Source organism: Aphelocoma coerulescens, chromosome 6 (genome assembly GCF_041296385.1).
Source record: "Aphelocoma coerulescens isolate FSJ_1873_10779 chromosome 6, UR_Acoe_1.0, whole genome shotgun sequence".
Classification (NCBI taxonomy): Eukaryota; Metazoa; Chordata; class Aves; order Passeriformes; family Corvidae; genus Aphelocoma; species Aphelocoma coerulescens.
In genome coordinates, this window is record NC_091020.1 from 20289561 (window position 1) to 20302853 (window position 13293).

The following is a 13293-nucleotide window of genomic DNA, read 5'->3' on the forward strand; positions in this document are numbered from 1 at the left end:
AAGTTTAAATGACCCTAATAGGATTTTTTAAAATTTTTTAACTAAGAATGCGTTAGGAAAATATTGTAACTGGGCATTCCAAATGCTAAAATTTCTTCTAGTGAAAAAATTTGTACAGAAATAATTGCCTACCAGCAAAATATGTTTAAGTTCACATTAATGCTGAGTGTGCAAGGTTTTGCAGCTCTATCTTTTACCTACCTTCACCTGCTTTTTCTAAAAAAAAAAAAAAAAAAAGAAGAGAACACAATGATGTATTTAAGGCGTTAACAATAAAAGAAAGGGAAAAGAAGCAATCTTTTTGTTGCATGAACTACTTCAGCATACTACACAAGGGTGGGAAGGCCCTAAAAACTTAAAATACCTCACGGGCAAATCCTTAGGTTTCAGACAGCCAGGCAGCAGCCCATCTAATTAGCTACAGTTACTGTCTCTTTAGTAGCTTTCTCACTGCTGACCTCTCTCATTTACTGTGAGTCTTTGTAAGAGAACATTTTCCACAGTCTTTTGTCCTGGCAGCTGACTCTTCAAACCCAGGAGCAGATTGAAACAGTTTCTACTTTCTACCAGTTTGTGGGTGTCTTGGGTCTCATTTCCTCTTGTGTTCCTGAAGAGATGCCGTGGCCTCACTTGGCTTTTATGTCGCTGTGGGCTTGGAGTGCCTGCTAGGGAAATGGTAATGCTTGTTATTTGGAAATCTTGGGGAAGGGTAGAGGAGACCAGCAGCAAATTGATGTGAAGTTAAATTATTGCTTTTGTCCTTCGCCTTGAGACTGGGGTGGGAAGTGGTAGATGAAACAATATGAAATCTGATATTTACTGAGTAAGCTTTTTAAAACTCTCGCTTTAGCCTGGGAGGCTGCCCCTGGAACAGAATAACTCTGCACTGATGCAACTGAAGTGCTCCCTGCCAGAGCTAAAGCCAAACCAGCTCAGCACCAGAGGCGTGTGCAGGGAAGCGCCGGGGGAGCCGCTCCGCTCAGACGGACGCGTCCCGGCAGCCCCGAGGGGACACCGGCAGCTGGGAAATGCCTCGAGGCCTTGGGTGGAAGGTATAAAAGGTTTACAACAGTCTTACTCGTTCTCACTGCAAATCCCTCCCCACCACTTCTCTAACACGGGTAATAAAGCATGCAGCAAGCAAAGCAAGCCCTCTGAGTATCTGGGGCTTTGCAAAGCAGATTCACTGCGCCAGGAGAGACTGCGTGGTTTGGCAGTGCCCCACTGGCAGCACCCGCCCTCCCCTTCCCTCTTGATGGGCACTGCCTCGTGCCTGTGCTCCTCTCCATGAAATTCCCAAGTCTCATCCGTGACAATGAGTGTTATGTAGCCCACCTGAAAATTCTTCTCTCTGGAGTGGTTTTGCTGTATGATTTTTCAGAGATGTAAGTCTCTGTACTCGGCACTGATGAGGCTGAACCTCGAATCCTGTGTCCAGTTTTGGGCCCCTCACTGCAAGAAGGAGTTTGAGGTGCTGGAGTGTGTCCAAAGAAGTGCAACAAAGCTGGTGAAGGGTCTGGAGCAGCTGAGAGAGCTGGGTGTGTTTAGCCTGGAGGAGGCTCAGGGTAGACCTTCCTGCTTTCTACAACTGCTTGAAAGGAGATTATGGCAAGATGGGGATCAGCCTCTTCTCCCAGGCAACTAGTGACAGGATTCAAGTTACACTGGGGGAAGTTTAGGTTGGATATTAGCAAACATTTCTCCGTGGAAAGTGTTGTCACACATTAGAACAGACTGACCACGGAAGCATTTGAGTCTCTGTCCCTGGAGGTATTTACGAGGTGTAGATGTGGCACTTGGGGACATGGTTTAGTGGTGGACTTAGCAGTGTTAGGGTAACTGCTGGATTTTATGATCTTAAAGGTCTTTTCTAACCTAAACAATTCCATGATTCTAATTCCAAATGTTTTTATGGGGGATCAGTTGATCAGAGCAGTACTGAAATACGGTGCTGTAAATACCCCCAACAAAGGGAGGGCTGCAAGGTGTGAAACAAGCACAGAATGAGCAATAAGACTGCATTGAGGTGTGCAATGGCCCTTCCTAAGGTTATCACAAAGACAAAACATTTTAAAAAATACAACTTCCTACAAGTCAGAGGGCACTAGCTCTGGCCAATGAACATTTTGGCAACTCTTTAAAAGATAATCCTTCTAAGAATAATATTTAAACCCTCTGTTTACAGTAAGGGTTGTTTTCTGTCCCTGGACTGCGAAGTGTTTTTATCCTTGTTCTGTTTGCTTTAATAAAGATGGATGTATCACGCTCATGTCCCAGAGAAATATGAATTAGGTTATTTCCTTCTAACTGAAGTTTTCTCTGTATCTTAATTGGATGTACTCTAATTTGCCCTGTGAGGCTGGGAAAGAGGAACATTCTGTGCAGAAAATCCTGCCCAGTCCAGGTCATACAGGAAGTCTAATGAATGGGCTGCTGAGGTTGTTCCATCAGCTCCCTTGATCTGCCCCAGAGCCTCCATCAGCTTGCAGAGGAGAAAATAATTAAGCATTGCAATAAAAGTTTTCATAGCCCTTACAGGTGGATGAAGATCTGCACTACTGAGTGTAATGTAACTCAATTGTTTAAATGGGGCAGCATGTCCTAGTCTGCCACTGACTTTTTTACCAGAGGTAGCATATTCAGAATTGAAAGTGGTGTTGGTAGTGCCTTTTTCATGCCAGCCATGTTACCTTTAGCTGTACCCTTTCTGTTAGACTCTAGTTATATGTTAGGGAGTTCTTCCACTGGGAGTGTCTTGGGGGAGTCCAACAAGTGTCAGTTCTGATCTCCATACCACAATAGCAAACACTGATCTGCTTTGTGTTGGATTTGGTGTAAAGGATCAGGTCAGTTATACCTGTTTGAAGTGCAACATCAAACAGTTCTGGAGTCGCTGCATTTACTGTAATAGATTTGCTCCAGCTCTGTCCAGTTGTCAACAGGGGCTCAAATGACTCTTGTAGAGTGGACCACAACTGGTTCCATAGGCAAGAAGCAAAATCCCATCTTTTTTGAAAAAAACGAGGCTTTAATGTCTTGCATTCTGGTGTATTTGGGCTTACTCCTGGTAGGGAGACTATTAATATATATTTCTTCTTAATCAAGTGCTGTTATTGACAAATATATTAATTCAATGGCAAGCCATTAAAATGGGGGTGTGAGGAGGAGGCTGAGCATATGACAGAGGAGAAAAGAGGCAAAGGAGCGTGGGTTTGTTTGTCCTGGGGCAGATGGGGTTGGGAGGATCCAGTTGCATTCTTCTGGTATCAAAAGGGGTGCTAGAGGGTTAAAGAGTAATTTCAGTAAACAGAAACTTTGTTAAATAGTAAAATTCCTTGTCGGCAGAGGAACAGGGACAGCCACTGAGGTTACACAGTACTGAGAATTAGCACGTACCTCTGTACTGGTAATACCTGTTCACTGCTAGAAGCAAGCCAGATTAAGCAATGTTCCTCATATATACCCTTCTCAGAATTTTGGAGGTTTTAAGTGCTCTTGTGATTTCTGAACATGTACTGTGCCCTTGGAGTTGCTGTCCTGACAGTGGTGGGGGGAAATAAAAAGCCTCAAGTTAGAAGCCTGAGTTTTATGTCTCAATGAATTTCACTGGTTCTTTAAGCAAGCAAAATGAGAAACTGCTCCAATGCCTCTGTGTAATCAATTTCAACATTTATGACTCAGACTATGAAACATGTAGTGCTGAATTATTCACTCTGGACCAAGAAGAAAAATAAGACAGCTTCTCTTACTACACTGTGAAATATTGTTGCAGGACAGCAGTGGTATGTTGAACTCCTAAAAATCCTCTTCATGTTAACTAACTAAAAGTAGCAAAACATAACAGGCTTGGCTTTTGGACATACACAGTTTAATTCATAGTCTCTTGGGGTTTGTTTTTAGAACTGCACTTTTCTTAAAGCACAGGAAAAGCTGAAGTGAAAATATGTGCATTTGTTTATCGGAACAGCATGATGTAACATGATAATTGTTATTTCTGTTGCCTTTGATCTTCAGCACACAAGACAGTACAGCTTCAAGGTTGGGCAGGGTCACAGTCCCGCTGGCTCCTGGGCCTTTGCTATGGATGCCTGAAGTGGTCTTCATTTGACACCTTCACAATACCCTAAAACACTCAACAAATGATCTATGTCCAGCTTGTGAATGTCTTGGCATTTTTTCAGAAAGATCATGCCCTGAGACAACCTTTTTGCAGTTTGACTAGCTGTAAATAACCCAGACCTAATGCTAACTTTGCTTGAAAAGAAGCTATGAGGGAAAGCATTTTTCAGCCAAAAAAAACCCCAGCTAAATCAGTATAAGACCATTTCACTTGAACTTGTACCTACTGGCTCAATCCAGAAAGCATCATTATTATCATACCAATTTTTAGGCAAAATCACTGATTTTTTTCTTCTCTCCCTGACAGATTAGCAGTCAGAAAGCCTGAGGAAAGAGTCATGCAAAGTCTGTATGCTCAGCAAGAAGTTGCCTGGATGATAACCTGAGTAAAATGTCCTACTACAGGCTTCAAGCTTCAGGGGAAAGCCTTCTTGCAGAAGCCTGGTCCTGGCTCCTGAGGACACTTCCATGGTCCATTTCTTCAAAGAGTGGGCTACAGCTCGCTGAATGTCTCAGAGGTGCACCTTCCCCATGGCAGTGGGTGGTTACTGTCCTTGCAGATGAAGCAGGGGCTTTACATTTGGTTCTCTTCTCAACTCGAGAGAATTCGAATCCATGTGTCCTATTTCCAAGGCAACCACTTATCCTGGAAGAACACCCTTCTCTCCTTTTGAATGTGTTCTGCCAAACCAAAATTAATTAAATGGAAAGAAAGCACAAACAGAAAGACACAAAAAGGCTGCAGGGTTGTGGGCTACAGCTTAGGGCAGTTGTGAGGAAGAGGGGAGTTGTTGGATTTGTGTAAAGGATCAGGTCAGTTGGTTCCTGCCCCCAAGATGAGTTGTGTTTGGCACTTGAACAGTAATGTATGCCAGCATTTCTGGCAGTGAGGAGAGTAACCAGAACTCCCTGCTCACCCTGGAGTGCCCTGAGCATGGTGAGTGCTTCCCTGAGCAGTACCATGGCTTCAGCTGGTGAGATGGGGAGTGTTGCCTCACAGAGGAGGATGTCACCTAGTGACAAAGGTATCCTGCTCAGAATCACAGCTTTCTTGCCCCCAGGCAGAAGCAGACAAGCATCAGATTAACAAATTGAGAGAACCCCACCTCATCCTCTGTTCTACAGGAAGACAGGAGCTGCCATGGCATCTGTCTGCATCTCTGAGACTTGGAAAACAACTGCCCCATGGCTGAGTGTTTCCTGCCACTGGGCTGAACTAAAGCCCTGCTTCTGGGTGTGGAGCAGGGTGAAGCAGAGCAGGATGCTGAGCATCTCTGTTTACCCTCAGCTGAGGCAGTTCTGGATAAAGTGGTGCAGCTCAGGGCACCTGGATGGGGAAGTGGAAAAAGTAGGTATCTGTCAAATTGAGTTTTCTCCAGTGCTAGGAGGCAATCAAGCAAAGAGAGTCTGGGATCGGGTATTTGAGTCCTGCACAACTCTTTTTTATGGCCTTATATGCTTTTTTGGTCTCCCTCTCTCTCACTGTTTGGTTTTGGTTTTTTTTACTTATCCCAGGTGTCTTGGTCTGAATTACATTTCAAGAATCCTAGCAGGTCTCTGAAAGGATAAGAATTTAAAGGGATTAGGTGCTTTTAGTGCAACTAAACATACGAAGTGTCCTCTAGTATATGGAAAAGCTAATTTAAAACCTGCTTCCAGTTCCTCCATTTAATCTAAAGGTTGTCTGTTCAAGAAGCTTGTGAGGAGTGTTGTTTGTACTAGTACGTAGTGATACAAAGTAATACTGCTTTTGGGGATGTGAAAATTTGGCTGTAATGATGTTTTAGCCTGGACATGCTCAGCCAGGGCATGTTACAGGAAGAGGGATCAGCATTGGCTCACTCCTGCTCATTGGCAGGCATTCCATGTTACTGATGTCTCTGCTTTTGGAGCCAGAGAGAGGAGGCTGAAACGAAACTTAGGATAGGCAAGGAAAGAGTGATGTGTAAAATCGTGAATCTCGGCATTCTAATCACAACCATGGTTATAATTAGTGATATGGCAAAGATAAAATATGCAATGTGCCTGAGGGACATATATATCCACTGCTCCCAGACTGCTATCTGACAAGCTAATTAACCACAACAATGTTGAAATACATACTCAGAATGGTTGCTTGGGACTGGACTGACTATTCTTTCATTACAGTGACATGGAGGAGCAAAGAGAAACTTAAGAGTAAGGGAAGTAGTGAAATGAAGGACCTATTTCTCAATCGGAATGAAGGAGTCCAGGCTAGCAAACCTGCATTACAACTGATGTTGGAGGTGAGTGATCTCCCTGCCTTGAAGAGACTTCTTTTCTTGTACTTATATTTTGGAGTGTCTTCCATTTTCTTTTGCCCAAGAGTGGGCACTTTTGAGTCACCAGGCTTTCTGTGGATGCCAGAACAAGGGCATAAGCAGTGGAATGACGATGGAGCATTTCCTCAGGTTAAGCAGAATGAGGCTCCAAATTTGGCTTACTGAATGAACAGCTTTCTCAGCTGTAGGTGCTTGGGTACATAGTGCTGAGTAACTACATTTAAATACATCATTATTGTTTGGTGTGTGCTGACAGATTCTGGTGCAGAGGGAAGAAATCCTTCATCTAAAGGAGAAAAATGCAGAGGTGGTCATAAATGACAATTTCTCTCTCCTGAGAAATGCTGATGTATCAGCATGTGTTCTTGTCCTGCCTGCTTGGGACAGAGAGCTGGGATAATGAACGTTTTGTTGGTTTTGACGTGTAGAAGATGTCAGTCATGTGGAAAGTGTTTTCTGGAAAATTTCAGATGGGTTTCTATATTGACTACACCTACAATGGCTTGGCAGGGCACCCTGACAATGCTTTGTATGCTTGCAATGCACTGCCTCATACTTGCTTATGCTTTTGGTCTCTTTGCTGGGCATACTTCAATCCCCTTCTCTGTTGCTCAAACAGAATGGAGTGTTCCAAGGTCCGTGAATTCAAATTACTGGTTCTGTCCACTTACACAAATGTGGCAATTTGAAGCAGAAGCCGTAGCTCATGCAGGGAAGTTGCACACTGTTGAAACAATATGTCTAGAACCGTGAAACTATTAAAGAATTGCAAGTGAAATAGGACCCTTGTAAGATAATTGTGGATCTCTAGCCAGACCCAGTTTCACTCCTGGCGCAGGTGGAGTCTGACATGGCAGAGAAAAGGCCTCTCTGTAGGAGATGGCACGTCAAAGGGATCTGTTGCCTTTTTCATTGGGAATGTGTATGTACATCAATTAGAAGGGCTTTTGGGAGTACCTTTCAAACTTCCAACTTCTTTTGTGCATTATTAGCATAGAGGTGTATTTATGCCTGGCCTGATGCACCTCTTGAGTGCCTTATGTTTTTGCAGGAGTTGGTTGTTAAAGGAGCTGCTTACAGTGACTGGGAGGTTTGTGGGGGAAGCTCCCCTCTGTATGTGAATGTCGGAGTTACCTTCATTTCCTGAGTAATTGATGAGCAAGTGAGAACACTTCCTCCAAACTGAAAATTCATTGTAGTTGAAGTTTAGGGAGCCCCAATGATGATTAAGCAATCCCAAACTATCTCATAAATTGAGAATTGAATAAGCTCATACTTTGTTCTGCTAAGAGATAAATGCCTGTGTTTAAACAAAATCTTTACAATTCCACTGTTCATTCACCTAAGAGCACCTCAGCACATTTTCTGTCCCTCACCACAATTTCTTGGTCTCTTTTTAGCCACTGATACCCCATTGTAGTACTAAACCTGTAAGGAGGGCATGGAGGGGGATTAAGAGACCAGTAGAGCCGTACTTGATTATTGCAGGTGGTAAGAAAAGGTCATCACTTGCTTTAATTTTTCTGCCTTGCAAAAGTATGAAATGTCAACATGACACCATATTTTGGTTCAATATTTAAAACTATTGAAAGAAAAGAGTAAGACGTAGTAGAGGTAGCTGAGTATTGATTTTCATTTTAATACATGGGGTATTTCTGATTGAATAACAAAGCTCCACAATGCCAATAGACCAAAATGAAGTTTTGGCACAAAAGGCACATCTTGCAGTACTTAATCAAGCAAATATCCTAAAATTTCAGATGGAAATCTTGCTGCAGGAAGGATCATTTTTTGGCTATGAAGTATAAGAACAGCACCTACATTAATAAATTTTGACATGATATACTTACTTTCTTCTTTGTGATTGACTTGGTTTTTTGTTTGTGCTTATAATGCTAAATCTCCTCCTTCCTGCAGAACCAGAGAGCTTGCTTTAAAGTCCAGAAATTGTTATTGGCCTGTTTTCAGCTGATTCTCTTGACAAAAGTAGAGAGATCTGCCTCTCCCTGGAATGCATTAAAGTAGTGGATATGAATGTTATAAATATATGAAGAAATAAAGACATTTCTTCAAAATAAGTGAGCAGCATCTCCTACCTCAGCAGACACCTTGCCGCCTCCCCTCAGCAATAGACAGAAACATGGCTGTTTGCATAGATGCCTTTCTTCTGAGCTGTTGCCTTCCATTTCAAATCTAATATTTCTAAAGGATTCAATCATATCAAGTTAAATCTAAGCAAAGGAAGGTTTTGAAAAGTCAAACAAAGAAGCAGTATCATTTTACTGCAGCGTCAAAAAAATAAATAAAATACTTGCTATAATTTTTTATCCCTTGTGCAGAAAGAAATGCTTGCTAGTCAGTCTTGGTGACTGTTTTCTTTTCCCTGGGCTTTCGTGTTGAAGGAGAGGCAGAGGGTAACTCGGGACATCCGTAAGTGGCTTTTCTTGTAACATGAGATTTTCCTGCAGCACACAAGCGAGCACAGCATTTGTGTGCAACTCAGCACAAGCAGTCCTGCAGAGGTGAGCACACTCAGTTATTGATGGAAAGATGACATGGCTCCCGAGCCGCGCAGGAGCGGCTCCCCGATGGCGTGCCTTAGTTCATATAGAAGGCATCCAGACTATGTCACTGCCAGACAGCTCTGCCTTATTAGGATGAGGCAGTTTTCTTCTGAGCCTGTGCCTTCCTGGGTTTTTCAGAGCCTCATGAATGGGTGGATACCAATCTGACTCCCACCTTTTTCATGCCAAACTGGTTATCCTGTTTTAACATAAACGAGAGCCCCTTTCTTTAAGCTGTGTGTTGGCATTTCTTTGAGCCTGAATCTGCGGTTTTCTATCTTGGGAAGGCACAGACTGTGTTCATCGCCATCTGTGGGTGAAAGCTATATTCTTCACATGTTTAGGTTCACAACAAATCCTAAAGTGCTGGTGCAGTAGGGGGGATTTCTACCTGATTTCTCTTCTCAATCTGTCAACAGTGTTTTTTGTCACATAGGAACTTCCTGAGGAACCACTCTAATATTAACAAGCAATTATTATTGAGACTACTTGGACCAGGGCTTGAATGGTGCTGTGAAATAAACACAGATATGAAACAAGGGCACTGCAACTTTGGCATTAAGAGCATGTCTGGTTTTTCACACCAATAAATTCTTTGCTTTAAAAACCTGCTGCAGCAGAAAAAAACTTTAAGGAGGTTAACTGTGGTCACCCATTTCCCTAAAGAAACTCAGCATACTAAACATGCTCTTTTTCAACACTGAGCAGACCCTGTGCCTTATGCAAGTGACGGCACTGGTCTCCATTTGCAGACACTGAAGCTACATTTAACGTGTATCTGCAGGGCAGCTGGGCACTTCTGCAGGTCTGTGGGTGGAAGTGCTGGAGTCTGGCAGCTCAGCAAGGAGTCAATTTGCTACTGGGAATATGCTAGAAAGCCTTGTTGATTGAACTTGATTCTGATTTCCACCGTTTGAGGCAGTCTGGCCCAAAATGTTCAGGAAAGAAGGTATCCTGATATTTGCCTCCAGCTTCAAATAGATGGTTTTGCTGAAGCTGACAATTTACTCTTGTTTGTTCTCTGCTCTAATTTTGCAAACAAAGCAGGACTTTCTGAATGCTCAGAAAATGACTGACAATATTGTTCCAGAATAGACTTAACGAGGGAAACTTCTGCTTTTAGAAAAAGAAGTCAGACACATGACTCCTTTGAACATTTTCTGAGACCCTATTTGTCAGTAATGGCTCTTTCCAGTAGTAAGTGTAGGCTTTTACAGCACCACCTTAGGAGTGGCTCTGGGGTCAGTGGTGAGGAGGCCAAGATTTGGAGTCCCACTGTGTTCAGTCCCACTTATTTTGTATAAATCACAAAAGGCTGACAAGTTCCCCAAGTGGTTTAGAATTTTTTTCTGTTGTCTAAATTCCTGTTACAGCTATAACTAACAAAAGAGCAGAATAAAAAAAGAAAATTCCTCTCATTTCTTCTCCAAGTGAGAAGACCCAGTAACTACTCTGGGGGAATCTATCATTGCTATAGCATTTCATTCATTTTTCTGCAATAAACTGTTAATTCCAGGAGGAAGATATTACTCTTCTAGACTCTCAGTCCAATAGGAGATTCATTTGTCCTAAGGATTTATGTCAGTTCTCTTATCTAAATTTCCCACTTACTTTAGAGCTGTTGTTTCTGTAAATTTTGCCAGGGACATCCCACAACACTTCCTGTTCTAGACTTTCACCAAAGCCAAAGAGCGCAGCAGCTACACCCATAACTTCCTTAGACAGATTCCTGAGAGAATGCATCATCTCCCTTTTCTTGGCTTGCTGTAACATGCTTAACTTTTATAGGCATTAGACCTTTTAACACTTTCTAAATTTATACTAGCAAAGAGATGGGCAGCACAGAACCCTGAACTGCATTCATCACATTGCTCTGTGTTAAATATACCTGAGAATGCAATGCCTCTCGCCTCTCAGAGATTCTACTTTGTATCACAGACATGTACTCTTAATTAATAAAAGCTGAGAGAAGACCTCGAGCAGAGGTGTTCTGTAAATCATTAAATTCTCAGGTCTCAATCTGCAGAAAAAAGACGTGTTTAGACTATTACACTTGTGCAGAGCATGACTACCTCCTCTTCAAGGATTATGGCTTTTGGTGAGGAAGAAGCATGCAGGGGGTGTGAAAAAAAGGAAATCAGAGGTGAAACATAATGCTGACCTGCATAATTGCACCATTTCTTTAAATATATATGATTTTATTAGCTACAAAAAGCTTATTTCTCCATTGTAAAATATTTGCAGTAGCAGCTTTATTACCATAACAGAATTCTGCTTCTAGTTACACTTGTAACACTAACAAAAGCTCTTTATAGCTGCTTTTACAATGATACCTGCTTAAGACAAGCTTGAAAACTCTCTAACATTTCATTTTTCTTAAAGACCATTCCTTGGCTGTTCATTATACTTGCTTCCCCACGCCTGTTTTCTTGGAAATTCTGTATAAAAGCAGCATATTGGTTTTCAGTTCCTTATTGTGAGCTTTCCCTTAACTCTGTAGGGCAGAAAGGTTTTGGAGGTTTTTTTTTTAATTCTTTTTAACGTTGATTAGAAAACCATTTTGATTTGAGAATTTTCATGTTTGGTCTGCAGAGAACAGACTATAGTCAGAGAATCAGAAGATATCTCAAACAGCTACTGAAGTTTGAATGACAGAGTAGATCCACTATAAAGTGTCTTCCATCTGATACTTGCCTTCTTTGGCCTCACAGAGGAATTAATATATTCCCTTGTGGTTCCCAGGAAGCTGGGCATGAGCTGCATCAGAGCAAGTGCTTTATAAATTACAAGTTTTGAGGTTTGTTTGGGTTGGTTGGTTGGCTTTGCTGTAAATGGGTTGACATCTAATCTTGTTTCCACTGGTTTTATTGAAAGTAATACCTGCTAGTTGACCAAATTACAGCAGTATAATTCCCACCAGAATGGAAGCATTAGAATATAAAAAAAATTAAAATCTTAGGGTCCCTGAATAATACAGAGATGTATCTAGCATAAGATAGATTTATGATCCTATCTGTTCATTTTTGTACTAAGCATCCAAACTCTAAATTCTATTTTAGGTAATCTTATTGTGACCTGAAAACTTAGCTGTTTTCCCTAAACAATCACTTTAAAACTTGAAAGCACCTCCAGAATGGCAGTTAAAAACAGTTTTGATGGTGTTCATCTCTGAGGTGATTTCCATGTTATCAGACATCTGGCTTCATAGCTTTGCAAATTCTTTGTCTGAGAGAAAGGGACAGATTTGCTGGTGATAATAACTTTCTTACTGTATGAAGCACAGACTTAATAACTTCCAGGTAGTAAGATAAGGTTTTTCTCCTTCCATTGCTGCAGTTCTTGGCATGGGCTTTGCTGTGGTAGAGGGTCTGTCTCAGGAGCAGTTCCTCAGGTCTCCATCACTGACTTGTAACACTTTGGTTACTGTCTGGTCCCATCTAGACTGTACAGTACTTGGGGATGGGATCCAGCTGCCGAAGCCCCTCTAAGTCCCCTGTGGCTGCACAGTGACAGATGGCTGCTTTGTAAAGCCTGGGTGCACAAATGCAGTCTGATCTCTGCTGGGGCCGTGGGACACCGTGGTTCAGCTCCCCACATGCCAGAGCTGCTGCCGCTGCCTGGGCTTGCTGTGAAACCTTAGTCCAGGGTTGCCCACCTAATCCTCTGCAGGTGGCTGATAAAGCCCTGAGCTGGTTTGTGGCTTAGCTTGACATGCAGAAAAATGGGAACATGAAAGTAAAGACAGCCATGTCAGCCCCGTGGGGCTGCTGTGGCACGAGCTGCATGTCCCCCCGCCTGCTGCAAGGCCGATGGATCCCTGCTCCAGCACCTGTCCACAACAGGAATAAAGGCATAGCAGCAATAGTGCTGCTGCTGGCTGCCAACACGAGGAATCCACTGACTGAGGCTCTGCTCACCTCTGCCTGCCTCCAGCACATAGACTGGGCTGGTAGTGGAAGAAAATATTCAAGGCAGTAATTTCTAATTGCTGTCACCAGTTAGTGGCCACAAACACAGAGGCAAAGCAGAAATGCTTCTCTCATTCTTCCAAAAAATAAATGCCTCATCCATTTATTTGGCCTTACAGTAAAAAAAGAGAGACTGTTAAAAGAATTTATCTGAAATTTTCTGCCTGTGAGCAGGTAGCTGATATAAAAAGATCAACATTTTCTAACAAAACAGGGCAGGGCTGGCTTTCATTTTATATTTTCAAGAAAACAATCTTTGGATTTGTAGAAATAAATGAAGCACAGAGAGAGGGCTGGCTTTGCTGAGTCCTTTGCTCAATTTTTCCCCCATGCTTTTCT

The 13293-nt window shown here is 42.4% G+C and overlaps 1 long non-coding RNA gene across 2 annotated transcripts; it reads right to left on the minus strand.

The window, feature by feature from the left end:
- Positions 1–8340: 8340 nt before the first annotated feature.
- Positions 8341–8902, minus strand: LOC138112477 (uncharacterized). Of its 2 annotated transcripts, none has more exons than XR_011151752.1 (3): positions 8734–8902; positions 8519–8624; positions 8341–8428 (listed from the first exon to the last, which is right to left on the minus strand). It is a non-coding gene; the product is annotated as an uncharacterized lncRNA (long non-coding RNA). The 2 variants fall into 2 exon arrangements; XR_011151751.1 differs by having other exon boundaries at positions 8738–8897.
- Between the last annotated feature and the right edge of the window lie 4391 nt (positions 8903–13293).